The 16,688-nt window shown below is 36.8% G+C and overlaps 1 protein-coding gene across 14 annotated transcripts in view; it reads left to right on the top strand.

The window, feature by feature from the left end:
• Positions 1 to 384: 384 nt before the first annotated feature.
• The window catches only part of LOC107219944 (leucine-rich repeat-containing protein 24), a 132,401-nt gene continuing 116,097 nt past the window's right edge, over positions 385 to 16,688 (top strand). For 5 of the 14 annotated variants that reach the window (XR_006905292.1, XR_006905294.1, XM_046745148.1 and 2 more), the window contains exon 1: positions 860 to 1,059. The gene's annotated coding sequence lies outside the window, so the exon portion shown is untranslated. Of the gene's footprint in view, positions 654 to 859; positions 1,077 to 3,951; positions 3,993 to 8,327; positions 8,484 to 14,531; positions 14,838 to 16,688 lie in introns of those variants that run through there. The other 9 variants (XM_046745145.1, XM_046745147.1, XM_046745138.1 and 6 more) reach the window with 5 other exon arrangements.

Here is a 16,688-nt window from a genome sequence, read left to right as displayed (position 1 = left end):
ATCGTGAGATATCGACGAATGTTATTGCACGTATAATTTATGGGTTATTTGCAGATAAGCAAATCGGTTATGCGTAATCCATAACAAACGTGACCGAGATGCGAGTAACGTCGAAACGTCGGATCTAGAAAAGTTGATTCAGAGTGTCCGCAGTGCGCGGGGCCGACTGAGGAGCGGGATATATCATGTATACGGGAAGCCACTCGGGAAGACAAACGTTTTTATTACGAAAAATCGGGAAGCGAAACGAAATCTAGGGCCGGACGCCTGCGCCGCAAAAGAGAAGAGGGGGGTTCGTCGGCGACGCCGCCGTCGACGGGGGGGGGGGGGGGGGGCGTGGAGGAGGGTGGTGGTGGTGCCGGGCGTCAGTCGCTACGCGGACGCCGTTCTGAAATTTTCGAAGCGTCGCGACGCCCTTCGACGGACGGGGCGACGGCGCATCCCACCGTCGCATATCAGTGAAAATACAAACATACAAAAATACCAAATCTCGAAAATCATAAATCCAAAGCCCCCGTTCGTCCAAAGATTCCGCGCAACTGCGAATCTCAAAGTGTTCGAGTGTGTGTAGTTGGAAATTTTTTTTTTTTCCCTCCCTCGATGCGTGCGAACTTTTGACATTTGATAACCCGTGTGTCGGAACATGGCGAGAGGTGAAAACTTGGCTAAACAGTGCACAGTTGGATTATTATAAAAAAAAAAATTAAAAAAAAAAAAAAAGAAGCAATTGTAAACCAGGTGGTAGTTTTGTGAAAAAAAAAATTAAAGTTTCGCTTTTGAAAAATGATCGGTTAGAATTTTTTTTTCTTTTTTTTTATTTTTTTTATTTTTTTTTTGTTTCGTTTTTTATTCTTATTAAATTTGTAATTTTATTTTAAATTAAACTTGTAAAATTTATCAGTGATTGTTTTTGTGAACGCGTAGGTACGTAAGTTACTTGTTCTGTGAAGTGAACGGCAGTTTTTAAACATATGATAATTAAAGTAAGGTGAATGAGAAAGTTGGACATCGAATCTAACCCCCCCCCCCGCCGGTTTTTACCTCGAGGATAATAATGAGGTTCGTGCAGTTTTCCGGTAATCAGCCGTCTTCTTATAATTAATACTTTAAATATCATCCCTCCGCCCCTCAGGCGATTATTTATACCCTGTAGCTCTTTATCATCGGTAATCTTCAAACTCTACAGGGGTGCCAAGTTTTTTCATTAAATCAGTATCGCGGGGTGCCAATTAGTCCGTCTCGCAACGCGACGCAGCCCCGTGAAAAACTGTGTTAATATAAGTAGGTGAAAGACTATCGCCGAGAGAAATTTTTAGTTCCGGTTACCGCTCAGTATTTAACTATTTTCAGTTTTTTACAACGATCGAAAAATATCGTTCTGGGTAGAAAATGAAAATTAGTTTTTTAGCCGTTACCGGAAAGTCTAGTATCCGTTACTATTCTTTCGCATTACGATCACTGCTGCTATATTTTCTTGCAAACGTTGCGAAAATTTAATGCTTGTGCAAGAATAAATTGACGTTAAAGCCTTGTTTAACTAAAAATGTAGAGCAAACCTCACAAACCGATTTTGCGTTGCAATAACCAAAAAAGGATCGACGATAGCGCAAAATGTTTAGGCGTACCTCGTTTTTCGTTATTCCAACAATATTCAAACAGTTTTTTTTTTAAGGATACCTGTTTCACTCAATCTTTCTAGTTACCGCAACAAATGAAATTTTTCTCATCGTACGGAAGTCGTTCGGACTTCATCTCGTGTACCAAAAAAATCCTCGACTTCGTCCGAATGAATTCGTTCTTCCGGTATCGAATATTCAACGCGATTATAACCGTTGTTTCAAAGTTTCCTCAAACTCGACTTACTGTCTGCTGCTATCTCGTCACGCCTCGTCACCCTGCAGCTGTTTCTGCATGAACGAACGAACCTCTTGCAGCTGACCCTTCCGCCCTACGCATTTGAACAAGGTTCGATGACTTCGGGTGTATACGTGTAATGACCACACGCATCAATTTCCGGAACATGAATTTTTTATTCTTCCGACACGGAAATGCAACTACATAATTATTAGAGGATCGGAGTTTGATGAATTTTTCAATCGCTGATTTTCGCGCAACTTTTAAAAATGTTTTATGCATATTTTGTGTTTTTTTTTTTTTTTACTCCTTTGTTACGGTATAGCCTATTTACTTGTGGAGCTAAGGTAATTTTTGGATCTTACGGTAATTTGCTGAACTAAATAGTTGAAAAATTTCAAAGTAGTGATTTAACACAGTTTTTTACGTTCCCTTTATTTATTTATTTATTTATTTATTTTTTTCATTTCTTTTTTTCTCAGGTATTATACGCGTGGATAAAACGAGAGAATGGAACAAAACTTTTCGGAGATTAATTTTAACCCCTTAAACTTTACGAGTTTAATTAAAATAAACCGCATCAAAGGATTATTGGATTAATATACTTAATGTAAATTTTTAACACAATTCGGTGTAAATGAAAGGTCAAAATTTTGATACCACTTTCTTTTTAATTGTTGATGAACTTGATTTACACACAAAATAGACACCGTGTTGTAAAATAAAATGTCAGGGTTAACAATTATTGAAAAAATAAATCCCTAAATATGCGCATTAGTGCCGTTCAGAAATGGATCTTCTTTTGAATGTTGCTCTTCTTCGGGATTTTTGCACTCTTTCACTAAAAAATAGCACGCGTGAAAGGACTGGAGGAAAAATTTTTGCGACCCCCTCAGCAACGTTGAAATTTCGAAAAAAGCCTGTTTTCGGGAATTTTAAAATTGAAATATCCTTAAATCCTCTGGCGGTTACGTTTTGTGTGAGGAAACAAAAGTTTCCGTCAAATCTGAGACACGTGTGATTTTTTTTTCAGTGCACAAGGCTCATTTTTAAGTGAAAATATTTTTAAAAAACCAATAAACGTCAGGTTATAAGGATCTTACTCAAGTCTTGATAAAAAATTGAATAATAATTTGACGAGACAGTGATTAATATTAGCTCACATTCTTCCGGTTTCGCGTGAGCTCTTGTTCACTATAAACCAAGAAGAGAAATAAAGAACAGTGAAATATTTCAACATTTGAAAGTAAAAAAAAAATTAGTTTTTCCAAATTTCGACATAGATTTTTCGGTATTGAAAAAAAAAAAATTTCACGCATCTTAAGTTTTACAAAAACTTTTGTTTCGTTGTACAAAACATAAGCCATCGAAAGATTTGAGGATATCTTAATTTTGAAATTCTCCAAAAAGGCTATTTTCGAAATTTCAACGTCGTTGAGCCAGTAGTGAAAAATTTTTTCAACCAAGCTCTTTCGCGCCGGCTATTTTTTAGTGAAAAAGTGCAGGAATCTCGGAGAAGAGTGAAATCTAAAAAAAGAAACTACAATTGTCAAAAAAGATACCGATCTTACCGACTATACAATTAATAGAAATAATCAATTAAGAAACGACTCGTTGCATCTAATATCCGTAAAAATATTCGATCTCTGTGACTTTTGCTCCGCCTAATTAATAAAAATCGTTATTTCGTACCACGCAGTTGGTAATGAAATTTTCTTTTTAACCTTTATTCGCGTGCTAGCTTTTCTTCTAGTTTCAGGAAGAATAGTTTTCATAAGTTACTGATCGTCAACTACGAATTATAACAACTGTGGCCGACTTGCGCTTCTTGGCACACAGCCGAATCCAATTTCTACTCAGGTCAAGTCGGTAACAATTTAACACTTTGATTACAGCTGCAGCTCGAAGGCGATTTTATTCTTCAGATTTTCAAAATCGAATATTTCTCAAGGGTGTTTGTCGCTTTTGGAGAATTTTGCAATATGTATTTAGTTTCAAACTATACAACCATCGTTATTTTACAGTAACAATTGAGGTTCGATTTCGAATCGTTTTCTAGTTTCTTGCAAAATAATACTTCGGAAGAAAATCGACGTGAAAGGCATTGCGCGATAAGGGGAGTGGAATATACTTTGAAGGTATGGAAACTAGTTTGAAAAGTATTCTGTGCTGTTTTTAATTTTTCAAACAATTACATTCACAAAGTAACCCTTCACCTTAAATACGAATAACTTTATACAAATAAATTTTTGCATCATTTCAGTCGGTGTAATTATTATGATATCACAATATTCTATGACTGTAATGAACAATACAAGTAAAATACAATCGGCATAATTCGGTTGATGTGTGATGTGTTTTCAATGTTTGAAAAATACAACACCGAGTAGAATAGTTTTCTCTCTACGGTTATGAATCGATTTTTATTACTTTTTGTCCTCGTATTAATTTATTAATCCCTTCTTTTTCGATTGAAATAATTTTTATTCTTTCGCATATAGCCAGGCGAACGAATCAGGCGTACGATTTCGGCCGAGATTAAAAGTACACAGGATGCGAATCGTCGAACCAATACGTGAAACGATTACTCCCGCATCGTCAATCGGTCACGTATACACAGTTTTATCTATTTATTCGTAGATTTCGAATATCATATATCGGGCGCAGAGTAAAAATACCTGCAATAGCAATCTAAAAAAAAAAGAAAAAAAAAAACTGACACAGGTTTTTAGGACTTACAAAATCGTTACAATTACAAAGTGATTAAAAATCGAATTTAACTTCACATATTTTATTTGCTTCTGTTTGATTCGCCTCATTTGTATTCCATGTTGTTTTTTTTTTTAATTCTTTTTTTGTTTTTTACTTTGCCCAGTGCGGATTGAAAAGATCGAAAAACGCTGAGGGGCAGAGATGAAAAAGTGCCGTGCTGCTACTCAACTGCAGGCATGAACCGACCGTTTATTACGCGAATTGCAAATTGGGTGGACAGCGAAATTGTATCTGTCGACATTTAGATTTTTGCTAAAATTTTTTGTAAAACAATAATAGTTTTATTTTTGTCACTTTCGTAACGTCAAATTCCTCCACAACCATCGATTGTCTTTCTCCAATATTTTTTCCTATTGTTTCAAGACTATTTTGAAGGAAATTTCGATTTTGGTAAAAGCAAATTTTTAGCATTCTAATGCGCGGTGAATTATAGATAACTAATTGAATGATTTGTTTCGTGGCCTCATCGTGAAATAATTAAAAAATACCTTATCATTTATTGAAAATAATTCCAAACTTCATTTCATGACAGTGAAAGTGTTTTTTTTTATATTTTTACATCGATTGTCGTCCGCTTATTCGTATTATATTTTACCGTCGGAGCTTCAATATGATTATACATAGTAATTTTGTCAAGTAACGAAATCGTTTTGTTTAACAATTGCAAATTTAATATTCATTGCTAAAATTGGGAAATCATGCCAGAGAAATAGGCCTGAAAGAGTGTCTGACCGAAGTTCAACTAAAAAAAAAAAATAAACCGTGTAGCTGAAATTATTATTTTTCTGCAAGTATATGAAAAATCAAACTCAATGATCGTTGCTTAATTTTCTGATCGTCATTTCTATTCTATCATGTTGAATCAGCTAACCGCGAAATATTTTCATCAGAAAATTAACATGTGTAGAATGTCAGATGATTTCCGACATCAATAACGATGCGCAAACATATAATTTGCAATGTCAATAAGAATTAAGCCGGCACGTCTATATTATTTTTTTGAACGTTTTTTTTTTTTTATATGTTTTAATTTTTTTGTAGGATTCATCATTATACATCCGTTCAATTGATTTATTTGTCTCTGATGGTACATAAATTCATAAAACTTATTCGAGGCGCGTTATGTGTAAAATTTTATACGCGTGAATTCACTTTCATGAAAATTATGAACCCCGAAAATCGATTTCTTACGATTTCTCGATAATGACGTGATGTTTTTTTTCTGTTTTTTAAACAATTGCATACTACTCACTATAAATGAAGGATAAATTCCACTGTGTTTAACCCTCAAAGATCGCATCCCTTATTCTTCGGGGATAAAACCGCGGAGTCATTTTCATCCCTTAAACCGTAGAATCAGTGTTTCAAAAATAAGATTTGTTTATCTACTTAGAATATATAGGGGATGGAAAGTTAGTAACGTTAACGCAACGAAACATCTTGGAAAAAATCATTATTCTACAATTTTAGAACGACTTTCAAGGAGCTGTCTTTTGAATATATGAACATATCTTCTTTGTCATCATCTACCGGCTGAATTTTGGAAAATCCTGAAGATCCAAGTAACGATTTTTTCTGAACGTGCATCGTTATTCCAACAATATTCAAACAGTTTTTTGTAACGATACCTGTTTTACTGAATTTTTCTACTTACCGTAACAAATGAAATTTTTCTCCGTGCATGATTACAGAGTGCTTTAAGCTTTAAAAAATCGAATGGAGTTACGAAACTGGCAATATTTCTCATCGGAATCCTTTGATTCGTCGGAACGTCGAGGTTTTTAATTTTATTCCACGCTACGCGTTCCGCCGTTTAATTTCCTCCATCTTATACCTTGACAATCATTAAAACAATGCGCTATTCGCTTCGTATCGATTACAGGAAGGTATCAACGATGTTGTTAAAAAAGATGAACGGTATTTCGCTAAAACGGTTATATATGATTGGTTAACTGTGATTGAGAGACGTGGAAAAAATACGAATCCCGATTCTGCGGTGTATTAGACTTTTTTTTAACATTATGGTCTCTGCTCGATTTAGAATTGAGTCGTTTTGGTTGACTTATTTCTTTACTCGTTAGCGGTCGGATTGACAGTGAATAAAAATTTAGTGCGCTAACAGAGTAACAGAGAAAATTCTAAATGTAGCTAAGAACTATCAGTTTTTGGTTATAATCATGCAATGAGAAAAATTTCATTTGCTCTAGTAACTAGAAAAATTGAGTAAAACAGGTATCGTTAAAAAAAACTGATCGAATACTGCTGGAATTAGAAAAAACGAGACTAATATTCTCATGCATACAATTTGTGAACTCTAGTAATATATCTAGTATAATTATAAAAACTAAGGCGGGTAAGTCGCGTCGAAAAATGTTTAAAGCAAAAATATCACGGAGCAAAAGTTTTTTAAGTACAGTTGTTGAAGTTAATCGCCTTTATTATGATATGAAAACTATGCTTTCAATATGCAGAAAGTAATCGGCTTACATGAAACGGTCGATTTAAAATAAAGAAGCTCATCCTTACTTCCGAATAAGGGTATGAGGACATTTTTCATACATTTTATAACCATTTTACAAACGACGGTAATTGTGATTGAACTTTGATTGATCGGAAGCGGCAAAGAAAATACATAAATCACAGGCGATTTATACGGACAGTTTGCCGCGGTAGAGAATAAATTGTCATCAATTCAAATCAAGCGGATTTGAAAAATGGTTCAAGAATATGCGGAATATTTTCAAATTTTTTAATACAGTTAAGCTCTTCCATCAGTTACATAAAATCCGAGTTCACTTAGATTTTTAATTATCAAAGGAATATAATTCTTTCGACAAAATTACTCAACCGAAACTTTTTCCGTACCTTACGAATCTTCGTCACAAGTTTTCGTATCTCCACTTGTAATTTAATTTATTAATACTGTTTTACGCTCTGTATACAAAATCTCTGAATACACATCAGCGAAAGTTTCCTGATACGAGTAAATAGTCCCATTGATGATGATCCCTATTAATTAGAGAGTGTGTGACCTTAACTGGAGTGAGGGTTGAAATTTAACACCCAGAATTTAAATCCTCTGTAATCATATCGAATTCCATCACTCCGAACGAACGTCAAATTCCATATTGGTTAAAATCCAGACTGGAACCGTAACATTGAAAGTTTCTCATCGTCAGCCAAATGCTCCCAAAAAGCTACTCAAATTTTTTTTTTTTTTTTTTTTTTTTGTCAACGACCGAAATTAGTCAGTACCTTAAACTTTCACACTAGGTGAAATTTCATTTGTTACAGTTATTAGATAATTTTAGTAAAATGGGTAGACTTTCCGGCGACTGCTAGATAACTAGTTTTCATTTTCTACCTAGAGCACTATTTTTCGATCGTGGTTAAAAATGAAAATAGTTAAGGACCGAGCGGTAACCGGAACTAAAAATTTCTCTCACAATCTGTTTGGTAATTCGGCCGTTATCGGCTCCGTAAGTTGTCTTTGTGTCCCGTTGTAAGGTCGGATAGCGAAAATGCATGCGCACCGCGGTGATATGTGCCGGAATATTAATTCCGTCTCGTCGGATAAACGCGCACTGCATCCAGGCACGTGCTCAACTGCACCCCGAGGCAACGAGGCTTTTGAATTCATTTTTCCCAGAGCTCTGCAGCTGCAGCGTTGCATCCTCCGCTCGGTTGAATAAGAGTCATTAATTACTTAGTTCGCTTTCCGTGCTGCTGGTGGGATGCGACCTACCTGGAGGGCCGGCATCGTGATATTTTGAAAAGCTAAACGAGAGAACCGAAACCTCAACTGCAGGGAGACATTGCAATAATTAATTATCGCTCCGCGGAATTTAAATGACACGGTAAGTTGAGAGATTTTTTTTTTTTTCTTCTTCGCACACCTAATTTATCGATCGCAATTCATGCCGAGAAAATGATCAACGTCGGAAAGATTTTTATTCTCAAATAAATAAAAATTATCGAAGGTGAAAACGATCGCGTTGTTTTTTTTTTTTTTTTCTCTCTTTCTTTCACCCTCAGCATTTTGTCAAAATATTTTTTTTGCACGATTCGATTGTGTTCGGAAACTTTTTCCGAGTTGTGCTCAGTTTGCGAGAGGAAAATTGAGACGATACCGTTGATCTAGTTTTGTTTTTCAAGATAGGCTTAAATTTCGCACAAAAGTTTTTTTCCGATGAGCGATGAATCTTATTCACTGCGAAATTACGTGAATATAAATATATTCCGTGAAGAAAAACAGAGAGTGAAAATTGATGCGTGATAATTTTATTGTTAATTGAAACAACGGGTTTGCAGACGGCGTAACTCGATATTATTCACAAAGTACGTACAGAAATCAGCTGGAATTTTTCTTCGCACAGTTATTTTTAATCTCAAGGTACGGGAATAAATTTCATGACAAAATTATCGATATTTTTACGATTCTGATGAATTTTTTTTATAGCAAAATGAAAATTTTTCCCATCCTTTTACAAGCCATGATAAGTTGACCCGATCGATTTGAGAAGCAAAAGTTTTTACACCGTTCCCGAGACACCGATAAGTGAGAAAGTCAGGGTGGACGATAACCGTCCATTTTGGCCAGCGAATGTTTAAGTTCCTCGTCAAATCCTATGAGAATTTAAGAATAATAAAACAGCGTTAATCACTGAGAAAAGTTTCATTCGTTACAGTAACAAGAAAAATTCAGTAAAACAGGTATCGTTAAAAAAACTGTTCGAATATTGTTGGAATTACAAAAAACGAGGTACGCCTAACCATTTTGCGACATTGTCGATCTTTTTTTGGTAATTGAAACGCAAAATCAGTTTCTGAGGTTTACTCTACTTTTTTAGTTAAACAAGGCTTTAACGTCAATTTATTCTTGCACAAGCATTAAATTTTCGCAACGGTTGCAAGAAAATATAGCAACAGTGATCGTAATGAGAATGAATAGTAACGGATACTAGACTTTCCGGTAACAGCTAGAAAACTAATTTTCATTTTCTACCCAAAAATATATTTTTCGATCGTGGCAAAAAATGAAAATAGTTAAGGACTGAACGGTAACCGGAACCAAAAATTTCTCTCAGTGATGGTAGATATTAATTTATGAAATTGTTGAATGTTTCCGCTGTGTATTGTATTATTATTATTATTGTTATTATTATTATTATTATATGTATGCCAGAGGCTTAAGATGAAACAATTCGCCCCACGAACTGAAGCATCAACTTCAAGATGAACGGGTTGATAATAATCGTGTCTACGTATTATAGGTATATGTATATGTATAATTATACACGCACAGATGCATATATATACGAAACACACTCACACATCACGCATCGCAATTACTTAGGTATATCGCGTAATAATTATTCTTGACTCCGTTGTAACGAGCAACTAGCACGATGGTGTTATATTCTTGAGGACGGAGTGACGGGTTTCAGGAACCGGGCTTTTCTCAAGGGGGAGGGAGAGAGAGAGAGAGAGGGATAGAGAGAGAGGGCTGGCTTTATACGTGCCATACTCATGCCGTCATTGCTTCTGGGGCTGTGTTTCCCCCGCTTAATTTCGGAGAGACTGACGCTGATGAAGCGATAAAAGGGAAAATAGAGAAAATGAATGAAACGAGAAACGAAAGAAGAGTGAAAAGAATGAAGAAAAAATAAAAAAAAGTGCGCGAATTAGCCTGCTTGCAACGCTCAAAGTATTTGTACCTAGTAAGGTGATTCGGGAAAAAAAGTAATTTGCTGTTTTCGACCATTGCATCAGGTGATAAGTTTGTTCGGGTTCAAAGACAAAAGATTCTGTAAAAATATGACCGTTCTACGTTACGTGGAAGATCGAGCTTATTAGATTTTTCACTTTTATAGATTTTTTTTTAATTTGTGACGTACCTGTCGAGAATCGAATAATTTTTTTTTAAATTGCTTATCAATTTGTGTGAGAAAAAAAATCAACACTTGTAATATCAAGTCTTCGGTTGATGTTTGAGAATTGTATCTAACGACTTTTTCTATGTTAAATCAATCTCATAAAATAGTTATAATTTAATATGAACTTTTAATTTAGGCTCTTGATCTTTGGGTGAAGTATAAATGTCGGAAAATGTTTTTTCATGAGTTCAAAAAAATGTGAAGAAGAAGTGAAGAAAACAACAGATCAAATCAGCGCGATCTTCCACTTAAAATAGAACGCTCATCTTTTTTCACAGAACCTTTCTTGCAACCTGAACAAACTTTTAAGAGGGTGTCATGGCGGAAAAGGGCAATTTTTTTTTCTGAAACACCCTTACGTACACTGAGAAAAATTTCATTTGTTACAGTAACTAGAAAATTTCAGTAAAACAGGTATCGTTAAAAAAAACTGTTCGAATATTGTTGGAATTACAAAAAACGAGGTACGCCTAACCATTTAGCGCTATTGTCGATCCTTTTTTGGTAATTGCAACGCAGAATCAGTTTCTGAGGTTCACTCTACTTTTTTAGCTAAACAAGGCTTTAACGTCAATTTATTTTTGCACAAGCATTAAATTTTCGCAACAGTTGCAAGAAAATATGGCAGCAGTGATCGTAATGAGAAAGAATAGTAACGGATACTAGACTTTCCGGTAACAGCTAGAACACTAATTTTCATTTTCTACCTAAAACTATATTTTTCGATTATGGTAAAAACTGAAAATAATTAAAGACTGAGCGGTAACCGGAACTAAAAATTTCTCTCAGTGTGTATCTACTATTGACAAGTAAATAGTAATTATTTACATATTTGGTTATGTTTATTCAAAATATTTATGCAATAGGAATGTAACTATGTACTATCACTGCAAATATTTATACGCAGGCAGTGTTGTTGTTATTCATCGTCGCGAAATTATCGGTTCGTATCAACAGCCGAGTTTACTTGGCGGAACTTTCGTTTGTGTTAACATCCATGCAGATGTAAATCCGCATTTCGAAGCTTTCGGCTAGTGCCGAGGGATTAACTTTGCCCATGAATCAACGTATCGGGCTTTCGCATCTCTGGGTTATACCTACACCTGTCAAATATAACGACTGAAGCTTACGTGCCTTAACAATAGGTTTCTGATGAATTACACAATGGAAAAATCTGTTAGTATTCTCGTGGCTTTCGCTTCAAAGGAACGAATCGCAAAAGGAATAGTAATGCTTTTGAATCGTTTTTGTGAAAGTTTTTATCGCGATAAAAAATTCCTGCGATTTTTCCGGACTTTTTACTGTTCGTACAGATTTTACCACAGCTTGGCCAATCTTTTGAAAATTGAAACTCTCGATCGAAATATTTCAGTAGAAATTTACACAGATGAAAATTTTGGAGAAATTAAATGTAAGATGTGACTTCAAAATTCGACCAAATTTCATGTTTTTTGGAAACGACTGTATTCCCGTACTTTTCAAGTTAATAACGTGCAATGCGAAACAACCTGCACCGTCTATCAACGTTTAATTACAACTCACGCTTGAAGAGCATAATTTGATGTTCAGAATCTACGACGCGAATGCTTCGTGCATCCAACACGGTAAGTCCAATTCCGGTAAAGCAGCATAGTTTTTAATTGGCGGTCTGGTTGGCTGGCAGAACGTCATTGATTTTTACGTCGCGAATAAAAAAAAAAAAAAAAAAAAAAGGAGATAGTAAAAAAACCGGGCACTTACCACTCCGGATACAGAGAGAAAATCAAAGAAAAACGGGGCGAGGAGGAAAAAAAGAAAATGCGACTTTCGCTACAAGCGGAACAGAGTTGGCCGAGCAAAACGTAAAACTTTTGACGTCACAACGGGAACGTTGAGCTTATTCATGAGTGAAATATTTTTACCAAGCAGTCGTATCAACGACACGACGTATATATATGTGGTGTAGATGATACGGATACAGCGTTCGATTCGTCGATGCCGTTATGCTTGCAGAGGGTGTGAAAAAAGATGTGCCGCCATTTTGTCAGGGCATTTTCCGGCTCTAGGTTGGCAAATAACCAATTTTTGAAAAGTCATGACGAGGAAATGCATGACAGATTCAAATTGCGACTAAAGTGAAGCTTCGTATTCTACGTGCCGAAATCTGAGAAAAAAAAAGTAAGGTTAAATTGTATTTCCGGTGATTTTTTGATTTCGGTTTTATTAGAAATATAGAATTTTAGTATAACTTGGCAGGTCGTTTTTCTGCATTGATTTCAATCGATGATCATCGGGAAAAAATGGAGCTTAATATTGTCTTTCCCAAAGTAGCCGGGTATTGATGCGACCGTTGGTATACGAACAAGAAGAAATCTTGTATCTGGAACAAGCTGAGAAATTAGTCGAAGGGCATGAAATCATCCAAATCGGAAACTTAAGAATTTCTATTTACAGCAATGCGAAAATAGTTCACTGGAAGGCACAATTTCCACAAGCTTGCACATGTTTTCGGCTACTAGACACTACGTCGTAAAAGTATCGATCGAACCCAAGTTGTAGCTGACTAACTGCACTGTAAAAAAATTAAGTCAAAACAAAAAAAAAAAAAATTCGGTTCAGACTTCTAAAGAATATTTTCTGACTTAAATCCAATACCATCTGACTTTCAAGTTCTGACTCGAATACGAAAATTGTTTTAGAGTAATCCACACCGTCAACTTTTTGCAATGCGACGTCACTGGATAATGTATTTTTCACATTTGTGTATACCGAGTAAACGGACCGACATTCAGACCGCAGACGTTGCACAGTTTTCCGTAATTTTCGTGACCAAAAGTGGTTGCCTTTAACGATAGCCGTGGAGAGAAGGTCATTATCACTCGCGTTTCGGTCAGCACGACGCCGCGACGGTGCAAAAGGGTCGCAAGGGACGAGAAAGGGAAGAAGCTGGTGAAAAGGAGGCAGCGCTAAGCCCGGGACTATGAGGAGCATGTTCGTCGCCCAAAACTCACCTCTGTCAAACTCATTTGGACGGGGAATTCTCAGTCGTTGAACATCAGCGAGCGGACAGTAGATTGTTGATCGGCAACCGGGGAGGATGAGGAGAAGAGAAATATCAGCACTCAAAGCCGTTGGCAGAATCGCCTGTCTGCTGGTTTGCGAAAAACATCATGAACGGGTTGATCTTGATCCGAGGAACGGGACTCATACCGATCCGCAATCATGAAGTGGAAGGCAGCAGAGTCAGCTACTGTGTCCAAACGTACCGATCGGTGGGCAAAGATGGTTAGAACGAATCGAAGTAGGATGTGAAGGCGAAAGAAGTGAAAGAGGAGGACTCTGCTATTCATTATAAGACACATGCAACACCTAAAGTTTTGATCGATCGACTACCTACGATCGAAAATTTAAGTCGTCACTTGTATTGACAATGAGGTCTTTAGGGCTGAATGAATCATTGAGAGTTACTTCGAGATCCAAAGAAATGTTGTGCTATGGTAGTTTTTATAAGAACTTGGTAAGTATTGCTGATTTCATACTTCAGCTTTTGTTGGAGCTTAATCGATCAAAACTTCTGGTAGGATAATGATACAGACCTGATAGTTGGGATCAATCAAGTTTCATAGGCGACTCAAACAGTTACCAATATTAAGTTACAGGAATAAACGAATAAGTCAATAAGTTGAGGTTTACCGTCTTATGGTCATCAGGTTCTAATGATTCATCGAAGACTGCTGATATGAAACTCAGTATCAGTGACGATTTGAGTTTTTCATCGTACTTGATCGATCGAAACTTAAGGTACATGTAAAGGTAGACGAATCGGTATACTTTGTCTGTTGAAAATCTACTATAATATCACTTTTCATTGATCAGAAACTGGACTTGTAAATGGTCATCTTTTGCCGGATTTGGTTCAAATACTAGAAAATTGCACGTGGTGATTTATGTTAACTGAGACGAGGTTTGTCAACTTCAATTTATGTGCCCTCTTAACGAATCTGTACAACGCATGGTTAGTGACTAACCATGATCAACCATCGTCACAAAAGTTCCGACGATAAAGTAGGATTCGGTTTAATTTTGAAAGGAGAATGAATCGGCCATGAAAATGACTCTGCAGAACAGTGCGTTCAATTAGTGAACCCTACCATGACGTCTGACGGAAGTTACACGGTTGGTTGTGGGAAGAACCACGAATCGGTCACGTTTCCTGTCCAATCAGCTGCCCCCAGCCCCTCGAATCGAGCGATAGTCCCCTTCCCCGATGCCGGGGTGACCCGAGAGGATATGTGGGTATGTTTATCCCTTTTGGCCACGAGACAATTACCCAAACGATCCACTGGGAGCGGGGTGTAACGACTAATTTTGGCGCGTCGATATGAATTGATCGCTAATGGACCATCCCGCGCTGGTCTGACGGTACGTTGTAGCTTCCAGAGTTGAAAAATCGCTCGGTAGTCAGAATGATCGTGATTAGTTTCACGCTCTACGGACACGAATGGTTGGGGTGTGTCCCATGGACAATTCGCTTACGTGACGTACTCCGCGTTAATTGGCACGTCACCTGCGTAAACGTTAACTTAAAGGTTAAATCGGGAATTAACGGAAAAAAGAATCGCCCAGGGTGGCTAATCCGGTTTCCGCACCCATCGATCAAGTTTAATTATTACTCACTGCTTCGGTAATTAACTCTAGTGGTTCAGGTTACAAGTTATTAGAACCAATTCACGTCCGATTTCCAATCCTCATAATCAGACAGTCGAAGCTTATTCGACTCAGCGTGAGTTGCCATGGGTATGCGATTCATAATCTACTGAATTGATTATCGAATGGTATGTAACGTGAACTATTCGGTAACGTAGTCATGGCAACGCGGTGTTTCAGTCACTTGAAAATTTCCATGCAAGTAACGAGCCTCTAAATTGGACTTTGCATTTTGTCATCTCAACGCCAATTTATACATCGGAGTTGGTACTCGGTTCGAACCCTCAGCTGTACTTGCTTGGGTTATGAGAACAATTGGAATGATTTGCGGACAAGGTCAAGATGTTATTTGCGTAGAGAAATCATACCTTCCTCCAACTGTGGGATAGTGGACATTAACAAGTTTGATCTGAGACTGAGAAACTCCGTGTCGACGTGGAAAAACGTGAACTTAAAGCAAGAAATGATCACCGCCATTTAAACATTTCCTTACCACTTCATAAACTAGACTAGATTGCTGAAGGATAATGAAAGCATTGCCTTGGGAATTGAAGTGCTCTTTTTGGAACAGTAAAGCGAGTATTACAAAGACGAGTAAAAAGATCTAAAGAAACTTTACCGTTTCGTGGTGTTCCGAAAATTGAGGACAACCAAATCATGTTCAAGAACATAGTGAAGTGATGAATGGTTTTAATTCTTTTCACCTCAATCACACGGTCTTCCTGTCGACTTGAACGCGAAAATTTATCAACAATTAATACAGTGAACACATTCTTGTAAGAAATATCCAGCCATTTTTCTTCCGATGCTCCGTTTATCCCCAACTTTTGTCGTCTCACTTATAAACCCCATTTCCGAGGCTGCTATGGAGGAATTGCCGTTGAAATTTCAGTAACACTAAAGTTGGAACGAATCCCTGATAATGGCGACCCTTCAATCCACACCGGTACTTTACGGTTAGACTGGCTATAGCGCCAATAAGATGTTGGGTTTAAAGACCCGGCTTCCGTAGTATTGAAGGTACGGTGATTTCTGTTTAGAGTACGACTAACATTCTGACAGAAAATTAGTCAGTCTTTAGGAGGTAGAGGAAAGTAACTTAACCTAATCATTCATTTTAAATTAATCATCTCATCAGACCTTTGCCGTTTCGTTGAATTACTCACAGAGGTTACAAAGACCAGTTTCCATATCTTTAATCCCAACGAATTGAATGTTTGACACTTATACTTTTGGATCACAACATCGGAGACCAAGAATGAAAATCTATTCAATAAAACTATCAAATGGATAAAGAGAAGGTATCGTTAGAACAGTGTAAACTTTTTCGGAACATTCCAATGACAGTATCAAGGCTCAGGCATTACTTTACGTATTGACTGGCAGGGAACCACGTCCGATGTCGAGTTGTCGAGAATGATGCTACTGCCCCTGTAGTAA

Source organism: Neodiprion lecontei, chromosome 7, assembly GCF_021901455.1.
Source record: "Neodiprion lecontei isolate iyNeoLeco1 chromosome 7, iyNeoLeco1.1, whole genome shotgun sequence".
NCBI lineage: Eukaryota > Metazoa > Arthropoda > Insecta > Hymenoptera > Diprionidae > Neodiprion > Neodiprion lecontei.
The sequence above is the reverse complement of the archived record's forward strand: the minus strand, read 5'-3'. Positions and strand labels throughout refer to the sequence as shown.